General features: G+C 40.3%; 1 non-coding gene across 1 annotated transcript; it reads right to left on the minus strand.

Moving 5' to 3' along the window:
- Positions 1-14,935: 14,935 nt before the first annotated feature.
- Positions 14,936-15,039, minus strand: LOC120360752 (small nucleolar RNA U13). The gene has a single exon (XR_005577178.1). It is a non-coding gene; the product is annotated as a small nucleolar RNA U13 (small nucleolar RNA).
- Positions 15,040-16,191: the final 1,152 nt, after the last annotated feature.

The following is a 16,191-nucleotide window of genomic DNA, read 5'->3' on the forward strand; positions in this document are numbered from 1 at the left end:
ACAAAATCAATGTGCAAAAATCACAAGCATTCTTATACACCAATAATTGACAAACAGCCAAATCATGAGTGAACTCCCATTCACAATTGCTACAAAAAGAATAAAATACCTAGGAATACAACTTACAAGGGATGTGAAGAATATCTTAGAAGAGAGCTATAAACTGCTGCTCAAGGAAATAAGAGAGGACACAAACAAATGGAAAGACATTCCATGCTCATGGATAGGAAGAATCAATACTGTGAAAATGGCCATACTATCCAAAGTAACTTACAGATTCAATGCTGTCCCCATCAAGCTACCATTGACTTTCTTCACAGAATTAGAAAAAACTACTTTAAATTTCATGTGGAACCAAAACAGAGCCTGTATAGCCAAGACAGTCCTAGGCAAAAGGAACAAAGCTGGAGGCATCACACTAGCTGACTTCAAACTATACTACAAGGTTACAGTAACCAAAACAGCATGGTACTGGTTAAGTACCAAAATAGATACAGAGACCAATGGAACAGAACAGAGGCCTCAGAAATAACACCACACATCTACAACCATCTGGTCTTTGACAAACCTGACAAAAACAAGCAAAGGGGAAAGGATTCCCTATTTAATAGTGTTGGAAAAACTTGCTAGCCATATGCAGAAAACTGAAATTAGACCCCTTCCTTATACCTTATACAAAAATTAACTCAAGATGGATTAAAGACTTAACATAAGACCTAAAACCATAAAAACCCTAGAAGTAAACATAGGCAATACTATTCAGGACATAGGCATGGGCAAAGACTTCATGACTAAAACACCAAAAGCAATGGCAACAAAAGCCAAAATTGACCAATGGGACAAAATTAAACTAAAGAGCTTCTGCACAGCAAAAGAAACTATCATCAGTGTAAATGGGCAACCTACAGAATGGGAGAAAAATTCTGCAATCTATCCATCTGACAAAGGGCTAATATCTGGAATCTACAAAGAACTTAAACAGATTTACAAGAAAAAAACCCATCAGAAAGTGGGCAAAGGATATGAACAGAAACTTCTCAAAAGAAGACATTTATGTGGCCAACAAACATACGAAAAAAAGCTCACCACCACTCATCATTAGAGAAATGCAAATCAAAACCACAATGAGATACCATCTCATGCCAGTTAGAATGGTGATCAAGTCAGGAAACAACAGATGCTAGAGAGGATGTAGAGAAATACGAATGCTTTTACACTGTTGGTGGGAGTGTAAATTGGTTCAACCATTGTGAAAAACAAAGTGTAGTGATTCCTCAAGGATCTAGAACCAGAAATACTATTTGATCCAGCAATCCAATTACTGGGTATATAACCAAAGGATTACAAATCATTCTAGTATAAATACATGTGCACAGGTATGTTTATTGCAGCACTGTTCACAATAGCAAAGACTTGGAACCAACCCCAATGATAGACTGGGTAAAGAAAATGTGGCACATATACACCATGGAATACTATGGAGCCATGAAAACGGATGCGTTTATGTCCTTTACAGGGACATGGATGAAGCCGGAAACCAATTAGCAAACTAACACAAGAATAGAAAACCAAACACTGCATGTTCTCAAAAGTGGGAGTTGAACTATGAACACATGGACACAGGGAGGAAATATCACACACTGGGGCCTGCGATGCATCACAAGAAATCCTCAAGATTAGCGGCTGATTTCTCATCAGAAACTATGAAGTCTAGAGGGTAATAGGATGACATATTCAAAGTGCTGAAAGAAGGTCAGGTGTGGTGACTCACATCTGTAATTACTGCATTTTGGGAGACTGAGGTGGGTGGATGACCTGAAGTCAGGAGTTTGAGACCAGCCTGGCCAACATGGTGAAATCACGTCTCTACTAAAAATACAAAAATTAGCCAGGCATAGGGGTGCATGCCTGTAGTCCCAGCTACTTGGGAGGCTGAGGCAGGAGAATCGCTTGAACCCAGGAGATGGAGGCTGCAGTGAGCCAAGATTGTGTCACTGCACTCCAGCCTGGATGACAAAGCAAGATTCAGTCTCAAAAAACAAAAAATGAAAAACAAAAAACAAAAAAAAAACCACTCCTGAAAAAATAGACAAAACATCCTTAAGGGTGAAGGAGAAATTAAGACATTCTCAGACAAAAGTTAAGGGAGTTTTATTAGTAGGCCTGCCCTATAATAAATGGTAAAGAAAGTCCTTCCAGCTGAAATAAACACTAGATAGTAACTTGAAGCCATATGAAAATCTAAAGGAAAAAAAAAATCTAAAGAACACTGGTAGATGTAACTAACAGGTAGTTAGCAAAGCCAGTATTATTGCATTTGGGTTTGTAAGTCATCCTTTTTTTATGATTTAAAGGCAAAATTCATAAAATTATAAATCCATGTTAATGGAAACAAAGTATAAACATATAACCTATGACCACACAATATAAAGAGGGAAGATGTGTAAGAGCGGTGTGTATTACTTAAACTCAGTTGGGATTAGTCAAACTAGATTGTTACATGTTTAAGATGTTACTTGTAATCCCAAAGGTAACCAGTAAGAAAATAACTAAACAGTATATAGGAAAACAAAGAAAGGAATCAAAATTGTACAAAAATAAATAAATCCATAAAAAGCAGTAGTAGAGGAATGGAGGAGTAAAAATCATGTAAGACATACAGAAAACGGGCTGGGTGCCGTGGCTCACACCTGTGATCCAAGCACTTTAGGAGGCTGAAGCAGGCAGATCACCTGAGGTCGGGATTTTGAGACCAGTCTGACCAACACAGAGAAACCCCATCTCTACTAAAAATACAAAATTAGACATGAATGGTAGCACATGCCTGTAGTCTTAGCTACTTGGGAGGCTGCGGCAGGAAAATCACTTAAACCCAGGAGGCAGAGGTTGCAGTGAGCCGAGACCATGCTACTGTACTCCAGCCTGGACAACAAGAGCAAAACTCTGTCTCAAAAACAAAAACGACATACAGAAAACAAACAGCTAAATGGCAGAAGTAAATGTTTTCTCATTAGTTAATATAAACCTAAATGGGTTAAATTCTCCAGATAAAAAGCAGAGATTGGGCCATGTGCAGTGATTTATATCTGTAATCTCAGCACTTTGGGAGGCTGAGGTGGAAGGATGGCTTGAGCCCACTAGTTTTAGACCAGCATGGGCAACATGGTGAGATTCTATCTATGAAAATATTTTAAAATTAGTCAGCCACGCTGGTGTGCATCTGTGGTCCCAGCTCTCAGGAGGCTGAGGTGGGAAGATCACTTAAGCCTAGGAGGTCAAGGCTGCAGTGAGCTGTGATCATGCCACTGCACTCCAGCCTGGGAAACCGAGCAAGAGCAAGACCCTGTTTCAGAGAAAAAAAAAAAAAAGATTGGCAGAATGGATTTCTAGAACATGACCTATCTATATGCTGTATAGACAATTTCTTTTTGAGACAGAGTTTTGCTCTTTGACCCAGGCTGAAGTGAAGTGACATGATCTCAGCTCACTGAAACCTCCGTACCATGGGTTCAAGCAATTCTTCTGCCAGTCTCCCGAGTAGCTGGGATTACAGGCACCTGCTATCACAGCCAGGTAACTTTTGTATTTTTAGTAGAGATGAGGTTTCACCATGTTGGCCAGGCTGGTCTCGAAATCCTGACCTCAGGTGATCCACCTGCCACGGCCTCCCAAATCGCTAGGATTACAGGTGTGAGCCACTTCACCAAGCCTGCAGAGAAAATTTTTATTTATTTATTTATTTTGGGATGGAATCTCACTCTGTTACCCAGGCTGGAGTGCAGTGGCATGATCTCGGCCCACTGTAACCTCTGTCTCCCAGGTTCAAGTGATTCTCCTGCCAGGGCCTCCTAAGTAGCTGGGATTACAGGTGCCCGCTACCATGCCCAGCTAATTTGTTTGCATGTTTAGAAGAGACAGGGTTTCACCATGTTGGCCAGGCTGGTTTCAAACTCCTGGCCTCAAGTGATCCACCCACCTTGGCCTCCCAAAGTGCTAGGATTACAAGTGTGAGCCACCATGCCCAGCCAAGACAAATTTTGAATACAAAGATACAAAAAGGTTAGAAGTAAAATGTTGGAAAAAGTTATTGCATGAAAATTGTATATTTTAACAATGGCTATCATATTATCAGACAAAAATTTATTTTAAGTCAAAACAGTAACAAGACAAAGGTCAGCATATACTGACAAAAGCTACAATTTATCAAGATACAAATGCATACATATACACACTTAAAACACTCCCAAAATATATGAAGCAAAAATTGACATAATTAAATGAGAAATACAGAATTAGAGATTTCAATACCTCATTTCCAGTAATGGATAAGAACCACCAAACAGAAGATCTATAATGCAACAGGACTTGAGCAACACTGTAAACCAATTAGATGTAGTAGACATATACACAACACTCAAACCAGCAGCAGCAGACTACATCTTCAAGTGCACACAGAACATTTTCCAGGATAGACCATATATTAGCCATAAGGTAAGTCTTAATACATTTTTTTTTCTTTTTTTTAGACAGCATTTCACTCTTGTTGCCCAGGCTGGAGTGCAGTGGTACAGTTTTGGCTCACCGCAACCTCTGCCTCCAGGGTTCAAGTGGTTCTCCTGCCTCAGCCTCCCAAGTATTTAAGATTATAGCACCCACCGGGCGCGGTGGCTCACGCCTGTAATCCCAGCACTTTGGGAGGCCGAGGCGGGTGGATCACGAGGTCAAGAGATCGAGACCATCCTGGTCAACATGGTGAAACCCCGTCTCTACTAAAAATACAAAACATTAGCTGGGCATGGTGGCGTGTGCCTATAATCCCAGCTACTCAGGAGGCTGAGGCAGGAGAATTGCCTGAACCCGGGAGGTGGAGGTTGTGGTGAGCCGAGATCACGCCATTGCACTCCAGCCTGGGTAACAAGAGCAAAACTCCGTCTCAAAAAAAAAAAAAAAAAAAAAAAAAGATTATAGCACCCGCCACCATGCCTGGCTAATTTTTGTATTTTTAGTAGAGAGAGTGTTTCACCATGTTGGCCAGGCTGGCATCGAACTCCTGACCTCAAGTAATCCACCTGCCTCAGAAGGCTGAGGCAGGAGAATCTCTTGAACCCAGGAGGCAAATGTTACAGTGAGCCCAGATTGTGCCATTGCACTCCAGCCTGGGCAACAAGAGTGAAACTCCATTAAAAAAAAAAAAAAAAAAAAAAGAAAGACCAAAAAAAGAACCTCATACCAAAGGCACAGATTGACTGAAGAAGTGAATGTGCAATCCACAGAGTGGGAGCAGGTTCTGCTAAGGAACAGACTGACTCCTCAAATGGGCCCATGACTCCCGTGCCTTCTGACTGGGAGACACCTCCCAGCAGGGGTTGACAGACACCTCATACAGGAGAGCTCCAGCTGGCATCTGGCAGGGGCTCCTCAGGAACAAAGCCTCCAGAAGAAGGAACAGGCAGTAATCTAATCTTTGCTGTTCTGCGCCTCCGCTGGTGATACAGGCAAACAGGGTCTAAAGTGGAGCACCCGCAAACTCCAGAAGACATGCAGCAGAGGGGCATGACTGCTAGAAGGAAAACTAACCAACAGGAATAGCATCAACATCAACCAAAAGGACGATCACACAGAAATTCCATCTGAAGCTCACCAACATCAAATCCATGAAGATGAGGAAAAACAAGCACAAAAATGCTGAAAATTCCAAAAACCAGAATACCTCTTCTCCTCCAAAGGAACACTTCTGTCCAGTAAGATAACAAAACTGGATGGAGAATAAGTTTGACAAATTGACAGAAATAGGCTACATAAAGTGGGTAATAACAAACTTCTCCAAGCTAAAGGAGTATGTTCTGACCCAATGCAAGGAAGCTAAGAACCTTGAAAAAAAAAAAAAAAAGTTAGAGAAGTTGCTAACTAGAATAACCAGTTTACAGAAGAATATAAATGACCTGATGGAGCTGATAATACAGTACAAGAACTTTGTGAGGCATACCCAAGTATCAATAACTGAATTGATCAAGCAGAGGAAAGGATAGCAGAGATTGAAGATCAACTTAATAAAATAAAGTGTGAAGACAAGATTAGCAAAAAACGAATGAAAAGAAATGAACAAAGCCAACAAGAAATATGGGACTATGAAAAACAAAATCTACGTTTGATTAGTATGCCTGAAAGTGATGGGGAGAATGGAACCAAGTTTGAAAACATACTTCAGGATATTATCTAGGAGAACTTTACTAACCTAGTAGGACAGGCCGACTTTCAAATTCAGGAAATACATAGAAAATCATAAAGATGCTCCTCAAGAAGAGCAACCCCAAGACACATAATCATCAGATTCACCAAGATTGAAATGATGGAAAAAATATTAAGGGCAGCCAGAGAGAAAGGTCGGGTTACCCACAAAGTGAAGCCTATCAGACTAAGAGTGGATCTCTGCAGGAATCCCACAGCCAGAAGAGAGTGGGGGCCAATATTCAACATTCTGAAAGAAAAGAATTTTCAACCCAGAGTTTTATATCCAGCCAAACCAAGCTTCATAAGTGAAGGAGAAATAAAATCCTTTACAGACAAAGCAAATGCTGAGATTTTGTCACCACTAGGCCTGCCTTACAAGAGCCTCTGAAGGAAGCACTAAGCATGGAAAGGAAAAACCAGTACCAGCCACTGCAAAAACATACCAAATTGTAAAGACCATTGACACTATGAAGAAACTGCACCAACTAATGGGCAAAATAACCAGCTAGCATATAATGACAAGATCACATTTACACATAATAACCTTAAATGTAAACAGACTAAATGCCCCAATTAAAAGATACAGACTGGCAAACTGGATAAAGAGTCAACACCCATTGCTGTGCTGTATTCAGGAGACCCATCTCACATGCAAAGACACACATAGGTTCAAAATAAAGGGATGGAGGAATATTTACCAAGCAAATGGAAAGCAAAACCAACCAACCAACCAGGGGTTGCAATCCTAGTCTCTGATAAAACAGACTTTAAACCAACATAGATCAAAAAAGACAAAGAAGGGCATTACCTAATAATAAAGAGATCAATGCAACAAGAAGAGCTAACTATCCTAAATATATATGCACCCAATACAGGAGCACCCAGATTCATAAAGCAAGTTCCTAGAGACCTACAAAGAGACTTAGATTCCCACACAGTAAGAGTGGGAGGCTTTAACACCCCACTGTCAATATTAGACAGATCAATGAGACAGAAAATTAACAATATTCAGAACTTGAACTCAGCTCTGGACCAAGCAGACCTAATAGACATCTACAGAACTCTCCACCCCAAATCGACAGAATATACATTCTTCTCAGCACCATATCACACTTATTCCAAAGTTGACCACATAATTGTTTTTATTTCTTTGTTGTTGTTGTTTTTAAAATTGACCATATAATTGGAAGTAAAACACCCCTCAGCAAATGCAAAAGAACGGAAACCGTAACAGTCTCTCAGACCACTGTGCAATCAAATTAGATCTCAGGATCAAGAAACTTGCTCAAAACCGCAAAACTACAGGGAAACTGAGCAATCTGCTCCTGAAGGACTACTGGGTAAATAATGAAATTAAGGCAGAAATAAATAAGTTCTTTGAAACCAATGAGAACAAAGACAGAATATACCAGAATCTCTGGGACCCAGCCAAAGCAGTGTTTAGAGGGAAATTTATAGCAGTAAATATCCGTAGAAAACAAGAAAGAACTAAAATAAATACCCTGACACCACAATTAAAAGAACTAGAGAAATAAGACCAAAACCTAGCAGAAGACAAGAAATAAAAAACATCAGAGCAGAACTGAAGGAGACAAAGACACAAAAGACCCTTAAAAAAAAAAAAAATGAATCCAGGAGCTGGTTTTCTGAACAGATCAACAAAATAGATAGACTGCTAGCCAGACTAGTGAAGAATCCAATAGACACAATAAAAAATGATAAGGGGAATATCACCACTGATCCCACAGAAATACAAACTACCATCAGAGAATGCTATAAAGACCTCTAGGCAAATAAACTAGAAAATCTAGAAGAAATGGATGAATCCCTGGACACATAAGCCCTCCCAAGACTAAACCAGGAAGAAGTCAAATCTCTGAACAGACCAATAACAAGTTGTGAAATTGAGGCTGTAATTAATAGCCTACCAACCAACAAAAGCCCAGGACCAGATGGATTCACAGCTGAATTCTACCAGAGGTACAAAGAAGAGCTGGTACCATGCCTTCTGAAACTATTCCAAACAATAGAAAAAGAGGGCCTCCTCCCTCACTCATTTTTATGAGGGCAGCATCATCCCGATACCAAAATTTGGCAGAAACAAAACAAAAGAAAATTTCAGGCCAATTTTCCTGATGAACATTGATGTGAAAATCCTCAATGAAATACTGGCAAACCAAATCCAGCAGCACATCAAAAAGCTTATCCACCACGATCAAGTCAACTTCATCCCTTGGATGCAAGGCTGGTTCAACATATGCAAATCAATAAATGTAATCCATCACATAATCAATAAGCAAAACCACATGATTATTTCAATAGACGCAGGAAAAACCTTCGATAAAATTCAACACCACTTCATGCTAAAAACCGTCAATAAACTAGGTATTGATGGAACATCTCAAAATAATAAGAGCTATTTATGACAAACCCACAGCCAATATCATACTGAATGGGCAAAAGCTGGAAGCATTTCCCTTTAAAACTGGGACAAGACAAGGGTGCCCTCTCTTACCACTCCTATTCAACATAGTATTGGAAGTTCTAGCCAGGGAAATCAGGCAAGAGAAAAAAATAAAGGGTATTCAGATAGGAAGACAGGAAGTCAAACTGTGTCTGTTTGCAGATGACATGATTGTAAATTTAGAAAACCCTATCGTCTCAGCCCCAAATCTGACACTGATAAGCGACTTTAGGAATATCTCAGGATACAGAATCAGTGTGCAAAAATCGCAAGCATTCTTATACACCAAAAATAGACAAACAGGGCCAAATCATGAGCGAACCCCATTCACAATTGCTACAAAGAGAACAAAATATCTGGGAATACAACTCACAAGGGATGTAAAGAACCTATTTAAGAAGAGCTACAGCCGGGTGCGGTGGCTCAAGCCTGTAATCCCAGCACTTTGGGAGGCCGAGGCGGGTGGATCACGAGGTCAACAGATCGAGACCATCCTGGTGAACATGGTGAAACCCCGTCTCTACTAAAAATACAAAAAAAATTAGCTGGGCTTGGTGGCGCGTGCCTGTAATCCCAGCTACTCAGGAGGCTGAGGCAGGAGAATTGCCTGAACCCAGGAGGCGGAGGTTGCGGTGAGCCGAGATTGCGCCATTGCACTCCAGCCTGGGTAACAAGAGTGAGACTGTCTCAAAAAAAAAAAAAAAAAAAGAAGAGCTACAAACCATGGTTCAAGGAAATGAGAGGACACAAACAAATGGAAAAACATTTTATGCTCATGGATAGGAAGAGTCAATTTTGTGAAAATGGCCATACTTCCCAAAGTAATTTATAGATTCAATATTATCCCCATCAAGCTACCATTAATTTTCTTCACAGGATTAGAAAAAACTACTTTAAATTTCATATGGATCCAAAAAAGAGCCCATATCGTCAAGACAATCCTAGGCAAAAGGAACAAAGCTGGAGGCATCACACTACCTGACTTCAAACTATACTACAAGGCTACAGTAACCAAAACAGCATGGTACTAGTATCTAAACAGATATATAGACCAATGGAACAGAACAGAGCCCACAGAAATAACACCACACTTCTAGAACCATCTGTTCTTTGACAAACCTGACAAAAACAAGCAATGGGGAAAGGATTCCCTATTTAATAAATGGTGTTGGGAAAACTGGCTAGCTATATGCAGAAAACTGAAAGTGGACCCCTTCCTGACACCTTATACAAAAATTAACTCAAGATGGATTAAAGACTTAAATCTAAGACCTAAAACCGTAAAGACTCCAGAAGAAAACCTAGGCAATACCATTCATGACATAGGCACGGGCAAAGACTTAATGACTAAAATGATAAATGCAATGGCAACCAAAGCCAAAATTGACAAATGGGGCCTAATTAAACTAACGAGCTTCTGCACAGTAAAAGAAACTATCAGCATAAACAGGCAACCTACAGAATGGGAGAAAAATTTTGCAATCTATCTATCTGACAAAGGACTAATATCCAGAATCTACAAAGAACTTAAATTTACAAGAAAAAAACAATCACATCAAAAAGTGGGCAAAGAATATGAACAGACACTTCTCAAAAGACGACATTTGTGTGGCCAACGAACATTAAAAAAAAGCTCACCATCACTGGTCATTAGAGAAATGCAAATCAAAACCACAATGAGATACCATCTCATACCAGTTAGAATGGTGATCATTTAAACATCGGGAAACAACAGATGCTAGAGAGGACGTGGAGAAATAGGAATGCTTTTATACTGTTAGTGGGAGTATAAATTGGTTCAACCATTGTGGAAGACAGTGTGGTGATTCCTCAAGGATCTAGAACCAGAAATACCATTTGACCCAGCAATCCCATTACTGGGTATGTACCCCAAGGATTATAAATCATTCTATAAAGACACATGCACACCTATGTTTATTGCAGCACTGTTCACAATAGCAAAGACTTAGAAACAACCCAAATGCCCATCAATGAGAGACTGGATAAAGAAAATGTGTCATATATACACCATGGATTACTATGGAGCCACAAAGAAGGATGAGATCATGTCCTTTGCAGGGACATGGATGAAGCTAGAAACCATTATTAGCAAACTAACACAAGAACAGAAAACCAAACACCACATGTTCTCACTCATAAGTGGGAGTTGAACAATGAGAACACAGGGACACAGGAGGGAAACATCACACACTGGGGCCTGTCAGGGGTTAGAGGGCTGTGGGGGGCAGATAGCATTAGGAAAAATACCTAATGTATATGATAGGTTGATGGGTGCAGCAAACCACCTTGGCACATGTATACCTATGTAACAAACCTGCATGTTCTGCACATGTATCTCAGAACTTAAAGTATAAAAAAAAACAATGATAAAGGAAAAAACTTCAGTGACTATACACAGCAAGGAATACAAATATAAGCCTGGCAAAAACAGTTTGGAAAAGTCACTATGGACACAGAATCAGACAATCTGATTTCCAGAGTCACTCATTGTAATACTCAATGTTCAGTTCTCAAAAACTTACAAAGACACAAGAAAACATGGCTCATTCACAGAGGAAGAGGGGATTTGACAAAAACTATCCTTGACAAAGCTCAGGCATTAAAATTCCTAGTTGAAGACATTAAATCACCTGTACAAAGAATGCTTGATAAGCTAAAAGAACCCATGCAAAATAATATTTGAGCAAATGGGTGATTAGCAATAAAGAGACAGAAATCACAAAAACCAACTAGAAGTTCTTGACCTGTAAAGTATCATAACTGAGAAGAAAAATGTACTAGAGAGATTCTACAGCAGATTGAACAGGCAGAAGAAAGAATCAAGTGTACTTGAAGATAAGTCAGTAGAAATTATTCTGTCTAGGGAGCAGAAAGAAAAAGGAATGCAGAAAAATGAACAGAACCAGAGGTTCCTGTGGGACACCATTCAATGTACCAAGATACATTTAATGAGAGTTCAGAAATAAAAGAAAGGCAGAGATTATTTCAATAATGGTCCAAAACTTCCCAAATTTGATAAAAGACATAAATCTTCATATCCAAGAAACTCTATGAACTTCAATCATGATAAACTCAAAGAGATCCATACCCAAATTTATTAGTCAAATTATCAAAAGACAGAAAATTTTGAAAGCACCAAGAAACGATTTATCACATACAAGAGATCCTCAAGATTAGCAGCTGATTTCTCATCAGAAACCATGGAGTCTAGAACGTAATAGGATGACATATTCAAAGTGCTGAAAGAAGGCCGGACATGGTGACTGATGCCTGTAATTATTGCACTTTGGGAGGCTGAGGTGGGTGGATCTCTCGAAGTCAGGAGTTTCAGAGCAGCCTGGCCAACATGGTGAAATCCTGTCTCTACTAAAAATACAAAACTAGATAGGCATGGTGGCACACACCTGTAGTTCTAGTTACTTGAGAGGCTGAGGCAGGATAATTGTATGAACCTAGGAGACAGCGGTTGCGGTGAGCCAGAATTGTGCCACTACACTCCAGCCTGGGTGACAGAGCAAGACTGTCTCAAAAAAGTTTCAAAAAAAAAAAAAAAAAAACTCCTGAAAGAAGAGGCAAAACATCCTTTAAGGATTGAGGAGAAATTAAGACATTCTCAAATCAAAGTTAAGGGAATTTTATTAGTAGACCTGCCCTGCAATAAATGGTAAAGGGAGTCCTTCCAGCTGAAATAAACACTAGACAGTAACTTGAAGCCATATGAAAAACTAAAGAACACTGGTAGAGGTAACTAACAGGTAATTAGCAAAGCCAGTATTATTGCACTTTGGGTTTGTAATGCATCCTTTTTCTAATTTAAAGGTAAAATTTATAAAACTATAAATCCATGTTAACGGAAACAAACTATAAAGATATTATCTATGACAATGACAGTATATAAAGAGGGAAGATGTGTAAGAGCAATAGATATTACTTAAATTCAGTTGGTATTATTAAAACTAGATTGTTTTATGTTTAAGATGTTTCTTGTAATCCCAAAGGTAACCAGTAAGAAAATAACTAAAAAGTATAGCCAGTAATCCCAGCTACTTGGGGGGCTGAGGCAGGAGAATGACTTGAACCCAGGAGGCCAAGGTTGGGGTGAGCTGCGATAACACCATTGCACTCCAGCCTGGGAAACAAGAGCAAAACTCTGTCTCAAAAAAAAAAAAAAAGAAAGAAAGAAAGAAAAAGACATTCAGAAAACAAACAGCTAAATGGCAGAAGTAAAGATTTTCTCGTTAATTACTATGAACATAAATGGGTTAAATTCTCCAATTAAAAAGCACAGATTGGACCATGTACAGTGGCTCACACCTGCACTTGGAGGCTGAGGTGGGAGGATGGCTTGAGCTCACTAGTTTTAGACCAGCATGGGCAACATGGTGAGATTCTATCTCTACAAAAAAAAATTTAAAATTAGCCAGGCATGCTGGTGTGCATCTGTGGTCCCAGCTCTCAGGAGGCTGAAGTGGGAAGATCACTTAAGCCCAGGTAGTCAAGGCTGTGGTGAGCTGTGATCATGCCACTGCACTCCAGCCTGGACAACAGAGCAAGAGCAAGATCCCGTCTCAGAAAAGAAAAAAAAAAAGATTGGCAGAATGGATTTCTAGAACATGATCTATCTATATACTGCACAGACAATTTCTTTTTGAGAAATTCTTTTCACCCAGGCTGAAATGAAGTGGCACCAAATCAGCTCACTGCAACCTCTGTCCCACGGGTTCAAGCAGTTCTCCTGCTTCAGTCTCCCGAGTAAATAGGATTATAGGCACCTGCCAATACACTCAGCTAATCTATTTTTCAGTAGAGATGGGTTTCACCACGTTGGCCAGGCTGGTCTCTAACTCCTGACCTCAGGTGTTCCACCCGCCTTGGCCTGCCAAAGTGCTAGGATTACATGCATGAGCCACTGCACCCAGCCTGTAGAGACAAATTTTATATTTTTATTTTTTACTTTTTTGAGGTGGAATCTCATTCTGTTGCCAAGGCTGGAGTGCAGTGGAGTGATCTCGGCCCACTGCAGCCACTACCTCCCAGGTTCAAGCAATTCTCCTGCCCTAGTCTCCTGAGTAGCTGGGATTACAGGTGTCCACCACCATGACCAGCAAATTTGTTTCTATTTTTAGTAGAAACAGGGTTTCACCATCTTGGCCAGTCAGCTTTCGAACTCCTGACCTCAAGTGATCTGCCCACCTTGGCCTCCCAAAGTGCTAGGATTATAGGCATGAGCCACCACCCCCAGCCGAGACAAAGTTTGAATACTAAGATACAAAAAGGTTGGAAGTAAAAGGTAGCAAAAAGTTATTCTATGACAATCATGTATTTTAACAATGGCTATAGTATGAGACGCAATAGATTTTAAGTCAAAACAGTAACAAGACAAAGGTCAGTATATGCTGACAAAGGCTTCAATTTATGAAGCCACAATTGTACACATATACACATGTAAAACACCCCCAAAATACATGAAAGCAAAAACTGACATAATTGAGAAACACACAACTGGAGATTTCAATACCTCGTTTCCAATAATGGGTAAGAACAACCAAATAGAAGATCGATAAAGAAACAGAGGACTTGAGCAACACTAGAAACCAATTAGGTGTAGCAGACACACACAACACTCCACTCAGCAACAGCAGACTACACGTTCTTCTCAAGTGCACATGGAACATTTTCCAGAATAGACCATATGTTAGGCCATAAAGTCTTAATAATTGTTTTTTTAAGTCTTAATAATTGCTTTTTTTTAATTGTGTTTTTAATTGTTGTTTTAAGATTCGCTCTTGTTGCCCAGGCTGGAGTACAACAGCAGTCTCGGCTCACTGCAACCTCCGCCTCCCTGGTTCAAGCGATTCTCCTGCCTCAGCCTCCCGAGTAGATGGGATGACAGCACCTGCCACCATCCCCAGCTAAGTTTTGTATTTTTAGTAGACACGGGGTTTCACCATGTCGGCCAGGCTGGTCTCAAACTCTTCTTTTTTAATTGCATTTTAGGTTTGGGGGTACATGTGAAGACCTCAGGTGATGCCACGCCTCAGCCTGCCAAAGTGCTGGGATTACAGGCGTGAGCCACCGCACCCGGCAATAAAGTTTAAAAAATTGAAACTATATAAAGTATCTTTCCAACTACAATAGGATAAAATCATAAATCCATAGCAGAAGGAAAACTGGAATACTCATAATATGTGGAAACTTAACACGCTCTTTTCTTTTTCACATCACTTGGGTAATGTGCCAACGTTGTCATAAGGTTTGAGGGTGTCACATCTCATGCATGTGTGTGAGCACCCAATCATCATGCTCATGAACTACAAAAGGATTGCAACGCACTATTTTCCCCCCTGAGACAGTCTCACTCTGTCGCCCAGCTGCAGTACAGTGGTGCAATCTCAGCTCACTGCAACCTCTGCCTCCCGGGTTCAAGCAATGCTCCTTCCTCAGCCTCCTGAGTAGCTAGGATTACAGGCGTGCACCATCACTCCTGGCTAATTTCTTTTAATCTTTTTTAGTAGAGACGGGGTTTCACCATGTTGGCCAGGCAGGTCTCCTGACCTCGTGATCCACCCGCCTCGGCCTCCCAAAGTGCTGGGATGACAGGCATGAGCCACCACGCCCGGCCCTTAACACACTCTTAAACAACCAGTGGATCTAAAAAGAAGTCACAAGGGAAATCAGAAGACACCTTGAGACAATGAAAGCAAAAACACAACACACTAAAACCTACAGCAGGTGGCGAAATCAAAAGCAGTACGTGCGGGAGATTTACAGCTGTAAAGACTACATTAAAAAAGCAAAAAGCTCTCAAATCCACAACCTATCTGCACACATTAAGGATTAGCGTGAACAAAACCCAAAGCTAGCACAATGAAGGAAATAATAATGATGGCAGAGATAAACAAAATAGAGAATAGAAAAACAATAGAGAAAAATCTACAAAACCAAAAACTGGTTCTTTCTAAAGCACAAAACCGACAATGCTTTACCCAGATCAACAAAGAGACAAGACTCATATTACTAAAATTTGCAATGAAAGTGAGAACATTCCTAACCGATATAAGAGAATGCTTTATAAGAGAAAACACCACTGCATGCCAGCAACATACAATGGAATATCATTCAGCCATAAAAAGGAATGGTGGCCGGGTGCAATGACTCACACCTGCAATCCTAGCACTTTGGGAGGCTAAGGTGGGTGGATCACTTGAGGTCAGGAGGTCAAGACCAGCCTTACCAATATGGTGAAACCCCATCTCTACTAAAAATACAAAAATTATCCAGGTATGGTGGCAAACACCTGTAATCCTAGCTACTTGGGAGGCTGAGGCAGGAGAATCGCTTAAACCCCAGAGGCGGAGGTTGCAGTCGGCCATGATCGCACCACTGCCCTCCAGCCTGGGCAAGAAGACGGAAACTCGTACTTAAGAAAAAAAAGAAAAAGAAAGAAAAAGGTATGTTGTGCTGATGCATGCCAC

Source organism: Saimiri boliviensis, chromosome 2 (assembly GCF_048565385.1).
Source record: "Saimiri boliviensis isolate mSaiBol1 chromosome 2, mSaiBol1.pri, whole genome shotgun sequence".
NCBI classification, from domain to species: domain Eukaryota; kingdom Metazoa; phylum Chordata; class Mammalia; order Primates; family Cebidae; genus Saimiri; species Saimiri boliviensis.